Source organism: Saccopteryx leptura, chromosome 12 (genome assembly GCF_036850995.1).
Source record: "Saccopteryx leptura isolate mSacLep1 chromosome 12, mSacLep1_pri_phased_curated, whole genome shotgun sequence".
In the NCBI taxonomy this organism is placed as follows: domain Eukaryota; kingdom Metazoa; phylum Chordata; class Mammalia; order Chiroptera; family Emballonuridae; genus Saccopteryx; species Saccopteryx leptura.
The window spans coordinates 523,872-537,645 of NC_089514.1; the positions used below are offsets into that span (position 1 = coordinate 523,872).

The 13,774-nt window shown below is 53.3% G+C and overlaps 1 protein-coding gene across 2 annotated transcripts in view; it reads right to left on the bottom strand.

Moving 5' to 3' along the window:
* The window catches only part of H2AZ2 (H2A.Z variant histone 2), a 113,295-nt gene that overhangs the window by 34,945 nt on the left and 64,576 nt on the right, over positions 1-13,774 (bottom strand). The window lies entirely within an intron of this gene.

The following is a 13,774-nucleotide window of genomic DNA, read 5'->3' on the forward strand; positions in this document are numbered from 1 at the left end:
CTAGGACGTTACGGGGACGCAGCGCGTAGGGAAGGGCTTCGCTTTCATCGACACTCAATGCACAGGCCCTGACAACCACTTTCCCTGTTAATTCAGAAGAATCCATGTTTCGTGTGACGTGCAGAAACAGGAATGGATTAAAAAGTAAAAAGCATGGCTTTCGCCTGACCAGGCGGTTGCGCAGTGGATAGAGCATGGGACTGGGATGCGGAAGACCCAGGTTCGAGACCCCAAGATTGCCAGCTTGAGCGCGGGCTCATCTGGTTTGAGCAAAACTCACCAGCTTGGACCCAAGGTCGCTGGCTCAAGCAAGGGGTTACTTGGTCTGCTGTAGCCCCACGGTCAAGGCACATATGAGAAGCAATCAATGAACAACTAAGGTGTTGCCACGAAAAACTGATGATTGATGCTTCTCATCTCTCTCCGTACCTGTCTGTCTGTCCCTATCTATCCCTCTCTCTGACTCTCTCTCTGTCTCTGTTAAAAAAAAAAAAAAAAAAAAAAAAGCAAGGCTTTCTATGGGATAACAGTCACATAACCTGGGTCTGAGTCCCGTACTAGTTCTGTGATCTCAGCCAGTTAAGTAAGTCTGTTTCAAAAGTACTTATCTCCCAGGCTTGTGGTAAGATTTCAATGTGATACAATTTATGGCAAAGACATTAACATACATGAATCAGAAAGGCCTTGGGAGGAGCTATCATGACCTAGTTATCCTTGGGCTTCAAGCCAGTGACCTTTGGGGTCAAGCCAGCGACCATGGGGTCATGTCTATGAATCCACGCTCAAGCCAGTGACCCCACATTCAAGCTGGTGAGCCCATGCTCAAGCCTGCGACCTTGGGGTTTTGAACCTGGGTCCTCTGCGTCCCACTCTGACACTCTATCCACTGAACCATCCCCTGGTCAGGAGGCCCTTTTCTTTTTAAAATACTCTATTTATTGATTTTACCTGGGGAGAAGGGTCACGAAAAATACCAGCTCATAGTTGCTTCACTTTAGTTGTTCATTGCTTGCTTGTCATATGTGCCTTGACCCGGCAAACCCAGAGTTTTGAACCAGTGACAGCGTTCCAGACACTCAGACTGGACTTTTTAGTCTTGATTTTTAAAATATATGTGATTATATCATTTATATTTTATATTTAACTCTAGTCTTTCTGGAAAATATTATGGTGTATGGTATGAAGTGGAGAATCCAAAATATTTCCTTCAAATGACCAATTGTCTCAGTACTATTTATTGAATAACCCTTCAAGGACACATTTCAACAGGTGGAGATGGATGTAGGTTATTTTGGGCAGAAGGAACATTTGTTCCCAGATGGCTAGTTTAGTTGGGCTGGAAACCAGGATCTCTGAGGGGGTGATGAACAACAGAGTGGAAGGCAGTTAGACTCATGGGGTAGGCCTTGACTTACAGGGAGGAGTTTGCACTTGAGTCAAGAGGGAATCTCTAGAGCTGTGAAAATAGGAGTGCGATGCCTCTACTCTGCTTTGGGGACACCTGGTACATGGGTGTAACCCACGGCTGAGTACAGGGTGTGTGGGCTTGGCTAGGAGGCAATGATGTGTTGCAGACCAAAGCCAGCAGGACTGGACATGGCTGGTGGAGAGAGAGGGAGAATGTGAGGATTTGGGGCAGGAAAAGGGTCAAGATTTAAAAACCCAATGTGGAGCCCTGGCCGGATAGCTTGGTGGGTGAGAGCATCGTCCTGCAGCACAGAGGTTGCCATTTGCATCCCTGGTCAGAGCACATACAGGAACAGATAAATGTTCCTGCCTGCCTGTCTGTCTGTCTGTCTCTCTCTCCATTTCTCTGTCTCTAAAATAAATAAAATAAACATTTGCCTGGCCTGACCTGTGGTGGCGCAGTGGGATAAAGCGTCGACCTAGAACACTGAGGTCGCCGGTTCGAAACCCTGCACTTGCCTGGTCAAGGCACATATGGGAGTTGATGCTTCCTGCTCCTCCCCCTTCTCTCTCTCTCTCTCTCTCTCTCTCTCTAAAAATCAATAAATAAAATATTTAAAAAAATAAATAAAAAAAATAAACATTTGCCTGACCAGGCAGTGGCGCAGTGGATAGAGCATTAGACTGGGATGCAGAGGACCCAAGTTCGAGGCCCCGAGGTCACCAGCTTGAGCACGGGCTCATCTGGTTTGAGCAAGAAGCCCACTAACTTGAGCCCAAGGTCGCTGGCTCCAGCAAGGGGTTACTCGGTCTGCTGAAGGCCCGCGGTCAAGGCACATATGAGGAAGCAATCAATGAACAACTAAGGTGTTGCAATGCACAATGAAAAACTAATGATTGATGCTTCTCATCTCTCTCCATTCCTGTCTGTCTGTCCCTGTCTATCCCTCTCTCTCTCTGAAAAAAAAAAATATATAAAATAAAATAAAATAAACATTTAAAAAACCCGATGTGGGGATGTGAGAGAAGACAAAAGGATTATTTTAGAGAGGATACTCTGAGTGACTCATTCTCAAGGCTGTTCAGGAGGGATGAGGGTTTTTGGGGGTGAAGAGAGAATGATGAATTTCTGTTGGAGATTATAGGGAACAGTGTTTTTCAACTGCTGTCCCCGGATGGGTGCTGGTCTGCCAGAAATTTTATGCCGGTCCATGAAAGAGTTAACTACCCTGATGTTTGGTGGTTAATTCTCCCTGACCAGCATGAAATTTCTGGCCTAATGGCAGTTGAAAAACACTGGTAGGGAGCACCAAATTGAGACCTCAGAGGGCCCAATGCTGCAAATATGAGGTGCTCCACCCCTTACGATTCACAATAAACTCTACACTACAGGATGAGCTGCTCTGATGCATTTTTGGAATATTAAAATTTTTCCCTGGAAGTTTATTATTTCTTGGTGGCTTTAAGCACCTGTTGTGACTGCCTTTTGGCAAACGCAGCATGAATGAGGGACTCTTAAGGGTTGGTATGTTAAATTTGAGGAGCTCTGGCTGGATGCCCAAGGGGAGATGTCCAAGCGGCTGTGGAACCCAGACAAGCGAAGTCAGAAACGAGCTGCAATGGCGTGCAGTTTGGGGAGCTGCTAGCAGGCAGTGTGGATTTCATGTCAGCTCCCAGGAGGCTGCACAGAGAACTCGGGGACAGGCAAACAAAGTGGGGAGAAAGACGGGTTCGATTCCCGGCCAGGGCACACAGGAGAAGCGCCCATCTGCCTCTCCACCCCTCCCCCTCTCCTTCCTCTCTGTCTCTCTTCCCCTCCCGCAGCCAGGGCTCCATTGGAGCAAAGATGGCCCGGGCGCTGGGGATGGCTCCTTGGCCTCTGCCCCAGGCGCTGGAGTGGCTCTGGTCGCAACAGAGCGACACCCCGGAGGGGCAGAGCATCGCCCCCTGATGGGCAGAGCGTCGCCCCCTGGTGGGCGTGCCGGGTGGATCCCGGTCGGGCGCATGCGGGAGTCTGTCTGACTGTCTATCCCCGTTTCCAGCTTCAGAAAAAAAAAAAAAAAAAAGTGGGGAGAAAGAAAGGTAGAGGGGTCATATGTTACAGTTCATGCCAAGCCAGCACGGACACTTCCCACACGTTCTGGAAATGTGCTGAGAATCCCCCAGGTCTTAAGGTGTGGAGTAGAAACTGCAACCCGTGTCTCCCATTCTAACTCCTGGCTTTGACACTGCGACCTCAGGCGGAGCAGGAAAGCCAGCTGTCACAGTGCGAAAGAGGGAATCCGTGGGCAGGACTGTGGGTCGGGGGCTGCCTGGTGACAGAGGTGGCGGAGGGGGAAGCAAGGCTGTTCGGAGAGCCCTGAGCCAGCTGAGGGGGTGGTGCTGGGGAAAATGATGGTTAAGTAGAGCCTGGAGTTGGTGCATAGGAAAGGGGCCGGATCCTGGGAAGCAAGAAAGTGTCCTTCTTCTTCTAGACTAGGGAGAGAGGAGAGACACAGGAGCCTCTGGTGAGGGGAGAGAAGCTGGGGCTGATTCTGCCTTGGCTGGTCTGTTCCAGGGCCCACGCGGGAGGTGTGTGCTGAGGATGGGCCCTGGAGACTGGGAGGCTCGGGCGGGCGAAGAGCCCCTGAGCTGCTGGTCTGGCCAAGGCTGGGGCAGGCAGAGCAGATGGGAGCGGCCTTGCCAGGCGGGGGGACATGCTGAGGGCGCGGGGGACTGAGGACAGTGTCCTCAGATGGCCAGCCCCTTTGCCTGGTTCTGGGCCAGGAGAAAGAGGACCGTTCAGACATTGCAGGGCCGGCTTTTTTTTTTTTCCTCTTACAGCTTAAAATTGACACACAACAGTTCAAGAATATTACCCTTTTTCCAGACCTGCAACTGTTACTATTTGCCCACCTTATAGCTTCCTTCTCTCTCTCTCATTTTACCATCCTCCTAAAAACAAGGTGCAGACAGGATGCCCCCTCAGTATCATTTTCCAGAAACAAGGGCACTCTTGCCAACCCAGAGCAGTGATTAAAATCAGGAAACCAGCAAGATCTGGTACTGTTATCTGATCAGTGAACTTGATTCATATTTTTCTAAGTGTCCCAGTGAAGTCCTTGGGAGCAAACGGTCCTTTTGTGTTTGGAGAGGCCTGCGTCCTTTCTATCTTGTGCTCTGGGATAGATCCTCAGTCTGTCTGTGTCTTTCCCTGTGCCGACAAACCTGAGGGAAAAAGGCTGGTTACTGCCCTGGCTGGATGGCTCAGTTGGTTAGAGCATCATCCTGATATGCAAAGGTTGCTGGTTTGATCCCTGGTCAGGGCACATACAGAAACAGATTAATGTTTCTGTCTCTCTCTCTCTCTCTCTCTCTCTCTCTCTCTCAAATTAATAAATAATTAAAATTAAAAAGGCCGGTTACTATGTGAACTGTTCCTCACTTTGGGCCTGGGGGGATGTTCCAGTACGTTTGGGACCAAATCAGTGGACACTGCTGAGAACTCCTTGTGCTGTGCAGAAGCTGCCTGACGTCGTGGCTGATCTGCCCCTTTCTACCCAGGAGGAAAGAGGACTGACAGGCATCAGGCCGATGGGGACCTTGGAGAAACTGGAGCTGAGGGTGCCCTCTCCATGGGCCAGACCCAGGGCCCAGCTGGTATGCGCTGAAGCCTCCAGTGACATTCTCTTGGATTTGTGTGGCTGGAAGCAAGTGTGTTCTTGCACAGTCTAAAGAGGTCCCCTCATCCAAGCTGCAGAGAAGCCTGCACCTGCTGTATATTCTGGACCTTTTGTCTCCTCGGGGGTAGAAAATTGTGTTGGTGTTGGGTTCCAAGGGCACAGTGTCCCAACCTCGGGGTTACCAGTCAGCTCAGTAGCCCTCCACAACTTGTTGCTGCTCTTGGCCTTAAAAATAATACTCTGGGGCCTTCCCAGCCCCTAGGAAGCTCTAACCTGCAGAACCAGCGCTCCCACATGGTCCCCAGAACCCCCAAAGTGTCTGTGTCCTCGGACCATCTAGGCATCGCTGCACCCTCTTCCTGGGTGTGACAGGCGCTGCCCTGGCATCATGGAGGTAGTTGTGCCCATCTCAGGGGTGTAGCCTTGCCCTGGATGGTGTTACTTGCTGGTCGCCCGTGCCTTCCACATCCCAGGGCTGAGTGATGACCAGGCACATAAACCCGGGGGGGGTGTTTGTCTTTCTTTGGAGGGGGGTGTTTGTTGGACATAAGAGTTGAAATCCCAGCCCAACAATATGAAAAGGAATAGGACCCCTAGAAATAGAACCGTTGGGAAGCAGATCAGCTGTGTGATAAAGAGGTCTGAGGAGGCCGTAGTTTGGCCACAGTGGGTGTGAAGGCCTCTTCCAGTTGCCCTCAGCTCGGCAGGGCCAGCTCTGCTCATAGACAGCAGGGGGGGTGGCCTGTCCTCAGCCACAGTGGGCGTGAGGGCCTCCCCCAGTTGCCCTCAGCTTGGCAGGGCCAGCTGTGCTCACAAGGCCTCCGATCAGGGCTCTCCTCCCAGCTGCTGTGGGGAACAGGTGTGCTCTTTCAAGCGCCCCTTAGGTCACTTGTGGTCTCTCCATGGAGCCGGACAATGGCCATCTGTTCTGGCTTCTTATTTCATCCAGAAAATCCCCGAGTTTCATCTTCCCCCACCCCCAGCACTTCCTGGGGACTCTGCGTCTGTGTCCCCCACACCTTCCCGAAGGCTGCGGGCTCAGAGCCAGCCCCCACCTGGTCACCGTGTCTGCCCTTCGTCCAGTGGGATGAGGTGCTCCTGCACCTGGAGATGCCCAAGTCCACCAAGCACATAGCAAGGCTGATTGAGTGAGGGTTGGGTTTCCAACCTGCAGTAAAGATGATGCAGGCTTTTTTTTTTTAATTGATTTTAGAGAGAGAGAGAGGAAGGAGGGGGAGAGAGAGAGAGAGAAACATTATCTGTTGTTCCACTTAGTTGTGCATTCGTTGGTTGCTTCCCATATGTGCTCTGACCGGGGATCAAACCCACAACCTTGGTGTTTTGGGACGCTGTTCTAACCGGCTGAGCTCCCAGCCAGCTCCTACAGCCATAGTCACAGCCAAGAAACCTTTATCTGAAGGAAGTTACGAACCCCAGCTGTTTCCTGAGCGGCCAGGCAGGTGAACGTCCAGGTTCCGTCCCCGTGGCTGTGTTTGAAACCTCGGGTCCCCAGCCTCGCCAGCCCTGCCTTGTCAGAGCCTTGGTCCTTCTGCCACAGGAGGCTGGGACACAGTTTTCTCTACCCGTGGTTTACGGTTCCCTGGTTGCCGAGGAGGTGAGCCTTCTCTGCCTGATGGTTAGTGCAGCTGTTTCTTTGTTGATGAAATGCCTATCCATGGCTTTTGTCCATGTTTTTGTTGGACAAGGAATTCTTTATTTATTTTTTAAGTTTTCCATTGATTTGAGAGAGAGAGAGAGAGAAGCATTAACTCGTTCCATTTAGTTGTTCCGTTTAGTTGTGCATTCACTGATTGCTTCTCGTGCATGCCTTGACCGGATATCAAACCCACAACCTTGATGTGCCAGGGAGACACTCGATCCACTGAGCAACCCAGTCAGGGCCAAATGAGAAATTCTTAATATAATCATTTGCTTGTCCTCCTGCGTCAGTCACTTCCCACTGCCACTCCTTGAGGTCCTGCCCCTCATGTCTTGCCCGTGAGCATTGATGGATCTCTGAGCTGTAACCACTTTGCAGTGGGCTGACACCTTACCACCACCCTGGTCTTCTGTCGCTCTATGGCCAAGTGGCTCTAGCTGGCCGTCCTGCCTCCATCTCAGACTCTGTGTGGTGAGACCAGCCCTGGCTCCCCTTAGTCCTGGACCAGCTGTCCTCACCGTGGGAGGCTCAGCCATGCCATCTGCGCCCAAGCCCACCAGCCATGCATAAATTTACCCACAAATGGAGCCTAACGCTGAGGATTGGCACCATGGACCAGAGCCTCAAGCATGCCTGCATGTCCAAGGCCTGGCTGCTCTCTGGGTTCAGCGCACAAACAGGACATGTGCTCCAGGTCCAGGGCGGGGTCACGCTCTCTCTCCCCCGTCGGTTCGTGTTGTCCAGTCTGGTCAGAGAAGCTGCCCGATGTCACCCTCTTCCTCCTCCTTCGGTTGAGTTGCTTCTTTGTTCAACATAAGCTTTAGTTCAGGAGATAGACATGTTTTTAAAGTATCGTCTGTCAAAACTTGGCTATGCTATGTGGGAATTGAAAATGAAAAAGATTCACATATAACGCTATGGCCTCCTTTTGTTTCTCTGGTTCCTATCAACAGACAACGGGGAGACCAATATGGAAACACTGGTGCCCCGTGCCTGTCTGTAAGCTGTGCTGACAGTGGGTTACACGCGTGCACGAGCATGTGGCCACCCCTTTATGTCATCTTAGTGATCACCAACTTGTTTATTTTTTTAAAAGTTTTAAACTGAGTTTAGAGAGAGTGGGAGGACAGAGAGAGAGAGAAACATCAATGTGTCGTTCCACTCAGGCGTGCATTCATTGGTTGTTGATTGCTGTCTGTGCCCTGACCGGGGGCAGACCCGCAGACGTGGCGCATGGGGGTGGTGCTCCGACTGAGCTCCCTGGCTGAAACGAGCTGATTTCATCTAGTCGAGTGTTCTGCGGTCGGAGAGCTGGCTTGTTTCCAGTTCTGTTTGTTACGAGCGATGCCCCCGTGAAGGTTGTTTTTACCCATCATCTGCAGGGCTGCTCGCAGGGTTGACAGCGGCACGGGGCACCAGTGTTTCCATATCGGTCTCCCCGTCGTCTGAGGTGGGTGACTCCGCCTCTCTGTGCGTGACTTGAGTGTTATCATATCTCTAAGTACAAATTTTCAGAGACCAGAAACTTAACTTTATCCAGGGGCATGTGATAAGGAGACTGAAACGCATGTGGGAGAGAGTGTGTGGCATGGCTAATCTCATGGGTGCCCCGTGTCCTACACGCTTGGTGTCACCAAGGACACCCTTCCCTCCCTGCCCCCACCTGCTCCTCTTATGCTCCCAGGCGGAGCTCAGAGCACATCCTTTCTCGTCTCAAGGGTCCACGTGCTGGGCTGGGTTTCCCATGTGTCATCGGTGGTTTAGGAGTGGCCAAGGCTCCCAGGAACACCTGGGGAAGTGCCAAGTGGCTCCGGGACATGGGGACAGTGGCTGGGGTGGGACAGGGTCAGAAGGAAGGAGCTGCCTCCAGTAGGGTGTCGGGCAGTTTGGATGGAAGGTGGGGGGTGCTGAAAGTGTGTCTGCAGAACCCTGACCCTGGTCCAGCTGGGCTGGGAAGAGGCAAAGAAAGAGCCTGTCCACCCTGGTCGGGTAGCTTGGTGGGTTAGAGTGTCATTCCAATAAGCCGAACTTGTGGGTTTGATGCTTGGTCAGGGCACATACAAGAATCAACCAGTGAATGCGTAAACAAGTGGAACAAATCCATGTTTCTCTTTCTCTCCCTCTCCCTTCCTCTCTGAAATCAATTAAAAAACAGTTTGTTCACAGGTGCATCCTGGGGAGGGGAGGCCGGGCACCCGTCAGCTCAGCTGTGACAACCCCACAGATGGCGGCTTAAGCTGCAGACTTTCATTCTCTCCCATTCCTGGAGGCTGGACGTCCCAGATCAGATGTCAGAGGGCCAGCTCTTCTGAGGCCCCTCTTCTGGGCGTGTAGACAGCTGTCTGCTCCATGTCCTCACCTGGTCGTCCCTCTGTGTCTGTCTGTGTCCTCGTCTCTTCTCATAAGGACACCAGTCAGGTTGGATCAGGGCCTCACCCCAGTGACCTCATTACACTTCCACCATCACCTCTTCTAATGCTCTGTCTCCAAATAGCATCACCTTCTTTCTGTTTACTTATTTACAGAGACAGAGAGAGAGTCAGAGAGAGGGACAGATAGGGACAGACAGGAACGGAGAGAGATGAGAAGCATCAATCATCAGTTTTTCGTTGCAACACCTTAGTTGTTCATTGATTGCTTTCTCATACGTGCCTTGACCGTGGGGTTGCAGCAGACCGAGTGACCTCTTGCTGAAGCCAGGGACCTTGGGTCCCAGCTGGTGAGCTTTTGCTCAAACCAGATGAGCCTGCGCTCAAGCTGGTGACCTCAGGGTCTCGAACCTGGGTCCTCCGCATCCCAGTCCGATGCTCTATCCACTGCACCACCGCCTGGTAAGGCCAAATAGCATCACCTTCTGAAGTCCTGGAGGTTAGAGCTTCAACATGTGAACTTGGGGGGCACAGTTCAGCCTATAACCGGCTCTAACTCGGGGTGCTTGGGCAGTCCTGAGCCTCCACCCCCTGGGGCAGGGCCTCCACCACCCGCAGGACCCACCCTGGTGCTTCTGCTGCTGGTTTTCACGGGTCGTGTTGGACAGTAGGGGACTCTCCTGCCTGTATCCCTTCCAACTCACCTCTGCTTCCGCCAAGCAGCTCCCCCTAAACTCCCAAGCCAGGTCACTCCCCTTCCCACACCTGAGAAGGCGCCTCACGGGTGAGACCCTCCCATGGGGCCACCTGCAGGCGGAGGACACGACCTTCACTGAAGAGACTTTCAACCAGATTCCTGTGAAAAGCCCGGGCTGCACCCCAGCATCCTGGAGCATGACTATGGTGGGACCTCCAGGACCCTTGGTGGAGGAGGGGTTGGCCTCCCCTCTGCACCCCCCTCTACCCCTGCACCGACTGGGGCCTTGGCCGGAGGGGGAGGGGTCATCCTGGACCAGAGATGCCCCAAGGAGAGCCCACCAGGACAGCCTCCACCGCTCCCACTCATGGGAGGCCCTTCCCTGTCTGGGCCCCACTCTGTCTCGGAGCCGCTGGAATTGGGTCGACACCCCACGCTGATGTCCTGCCGAGGGGTCTGCTGACGTTCCTGCCGCAAAGCCCGGTGTTGAGCGCAGCGCAGGCTCTCGCTAGGGGTTTGCTGAAGGAATGACACAGGGGAGTAACAGCCAGGAAGCTGTCAGGGTGCACAGCCACTCACAGAGCAGAGGGCTGCTGAGGGACAGAAGGACAGGTGGCCAGGGCCATCTCTTCGTGGTGGGGAGGCGACAGTCACTGGCCCAGAGCCTGTCTGAGCTGCGGGTGGCCGGCCTGTGCCGACCAGCCCCTGGCACCCTCCCCACCTGCTTACCCCACTCAGCTTCTCCAGCCAAGACGTGACTGAAACACTGTTACAAAGTGTGCAGGTGAGCTAAGACCAGTGGGGACAGCTGGTCAGAGAGGACATGACACGGAGATTTGAGAAGACCTCTGTGTGTGTGTCTGAGAGGAGAGCCCTCCCCGGCTCAGCTGCGCCCGCACCACGCTCGTCAGACTTTATCCCCCAGCACTGACAGGCTGCGGAGGCAGCTCAGAAAATGAACAACGGCACTTCACTCAATTCAGGCGTGATAGACTTGTGGGTGATTTTCCCTCTGATTTAAAATGTCCATAAATGTTTCTCAAGTAATGTACTCTGCAAATACCAATAATAAACCCTTTACGGAGGACAAGGCCACAGGCGGGGCTGCAGGTTGCCACACTTCTGCGCCAGCCCAGCCAGGCGCCAACCCCAGTCACCTCATGAGCATACGCACAAGGTGTGGTCGGAAGGGGTCTCCCTGAATAACTACAGACGCCCCCATCACTCAGGCCGTTCCGAGGGTTTTAGGAGCACCCTGCTTGCTGTACTGGGTGGTCTCAGGGGGCACTCGAGGGGCACTCGTCTCCCTCCCAGTCTCCCCACAGCGTCTCAGGGCAGAAAGAGCCCCAGCGTAGGTGCCCGAGCCCTGTTCCTTTCAGTTGAGACATGAGTGTAAACCTCAAGGGTGAGCTGTGAAGGTCAACAGTGGTGCGTGCGTGTCAAAGGGCTTCGAAGATGTTTGAAATCATGTCTAAGTCCCCTGTGGGACAAGTTCCACACTGAGGGTCAAAAGCTCACAGTGGGCCCCTGACCTGATCAGCTCAGTCGACGGGAGTGTCGTCCAAACATGCCAAGGTTGCGGGTTTGATCTGCAGTCAGGGCGCACACAAGGACAGCCGGTGGAAGAGCAAGGTGTTTCTCTCTCTCCCTCCTCTCTGTCTCTCTAAAACCAATGTTTAAAAATAAACCTGAACTTGCTGTGGTGGCACAGGAGATAAAGCATTGACCTAGAACGCTGAGGTTGCCGGGTCAAAACCCTGGGCTTGCCCGGTCAAGGCACAGACGAGAAGCAACTACTAGGAGTTGATGCTTCCGCTCCCCTCCCCTCCTTTCTCTACCTGCTTCCTCTAAAACAGCGGTTCTCAACCTGTGGGTTGCGACCCCCGCTGGGATCGCGACCCACAGGTTGAGAACCGCTGCCTAAAACCAATAAATAAAATCCTTAAACTTAAAAAACCTCAGCCTGGGCCCGGGGGGCAGGTGTAGGAGAAAGGGCAGCCACTCAAGTGACCCATCAGTCCCTTGGTTGGGAGCCATTCACCCTCTTCCAATGCCTTTGCTGTGGCCTTCTGGTAGGTTATGAATATTTACCAGGTATAGTGTCTGGAAAGGTCCATGACCTTCACTGGGGGAGTCAGCGGGGGCAGACCACCTCCAGCTGCCTGGGTTTTATCCGGGTGGAGATGCCACTGGAGGTGTTTGCGTTAAGACCACCCACCCTGGCGAGGGGGTCCAGCAGCTAGCGTTTGCAGGTTCAGGTTGAGAAACCAGAAACCCGGGGCTGTCAGCAGCGTCCTGCCTGCCCCCTGGTGGCCAGTCCCTACACCTCGCCTCATGTGGCACAGGAAACTCTGGGCCAGGCCAAAGTGATGTCAGGTGGGAAAAGATCAGATGAGTGGGTGCTGGGGGTGGGTGGCCGGTAGATACCCCAGATCAATGGTGGCACTCGGTACCTTCATGGGATCAGGAACATTTGTCAGGAGCCCCTGATGGTGCATTTAGGTTTTTCAAGATGTTACTGAATGTAAATTTCATGCCAAAATGGAAGTCTGCAAACAGGCAGCAAGCCTAGCTTATCATGTGAAGTGAAGGTTTCTGGGGGGTATTTGATAACAAAAGGGCTCTGGATGAAGAGAGCAATGGATACATAGTGTTGGTGGTGGGCTCTGGGCGGGAGGTTTAAGGGCATTCACTGTGAGATTCTGTCAGCTTTGCTGCTGGTTTGAACATTTTCCTGATAAAATGATGGGGAAAGTCTTCTTGGTGGTGATGCCCTCTGAGTTGGGCTTCCCTGGGGGTGCCTGCAAGGGAGGGTGACACATCTTTCCCTAGGATCAGGGAGAGAATTGCACCGAGAGGGCAGACCCCTGCATCTCTTATGGGCACAGAAGTGCCCTTTGCCTACGGCAGTGGAACTTGGATGTAGCAGACACAAGCTACACAGTGGCCTCAGCTTGGGGTTTTTTTTGTTTGTTTGTTTTGTTTTTGTATTTTTCTGAAGCTGGAAACGGGGAGAGACAGTCAGACAGACTCCCGCATGCGCCCGACCGGATCCACCCGGCACGCCCATCAGGGGGCGATGCTCTGCCCACCAGGGGGCGATGCTCTGCTCCTCTGGGGCGTCGATCTGTCGAGACCAGAGCCACTTAGTGCCTGGGGCAGAGGCCAAGGAGCCATTCCCAGCGCCCGGGCCATCTTTGCTCCAATGGAGCCTTGGCTGCGGGAGGGGAAGAGAGAGACAGAGAGGAAGGAGGGGGGGGGGTGGAGAAGCAGATGGGTGCTTCTCCTGTGTGCCCTGGCTGGGAATCGAACCTGGGACTTCTGCACGCCAGGTCGATGCTCTACCACTGAGCCAACCAGCCAGGGCCTCAGCTTGGGTTTTGTGATGACTTCGTAGATACAACACCAACATCAGGCCCTGTCTGTGAGTGCTCCTAGCTGGCTGACTGGTTTGACATAGGTGTGACACAGGACACCTGTGCCTGGATCTGCCCCACTCAGCACCCTGGGGGCTCTAGGCAAGTCACTGAACCTCCCATTTTCCCACCTGCCACAGCAGGAGGATAAAGGTAACACCAGCCTTGTGGGTATGGGGTGAGGTGGTATTTGCAAAGCACCTAGAACAGTGGCTCGTAGTCATAGATGACAAATATAAGGGTTTGTGACATATTCACATAACATATGGGAATTGCCTGGTACGAGGTTGGAGTCCAGTAATGGGATTCTGTCACTTTCTTCTCCCTAGCTTGTCACCCACCCCGGGGGCTGGATCTCATGACCCCCAAACCCCAGGAACCACCACCTGGATGCTGCAACCTTTCTCCTGGAGGCTGAACACACTGCACGTGGCTCTGGCCCTGGGCATGCGGCAGCCCTGGCCCACATGTGGCCAGGTGATGTGTGCAGTACCCCCTCCAGGTTCCGTGAAGTTCTTACTCTGTCACAAAGCCCTGTCTCCGCCAGGCAGCGGCTGGGCCTC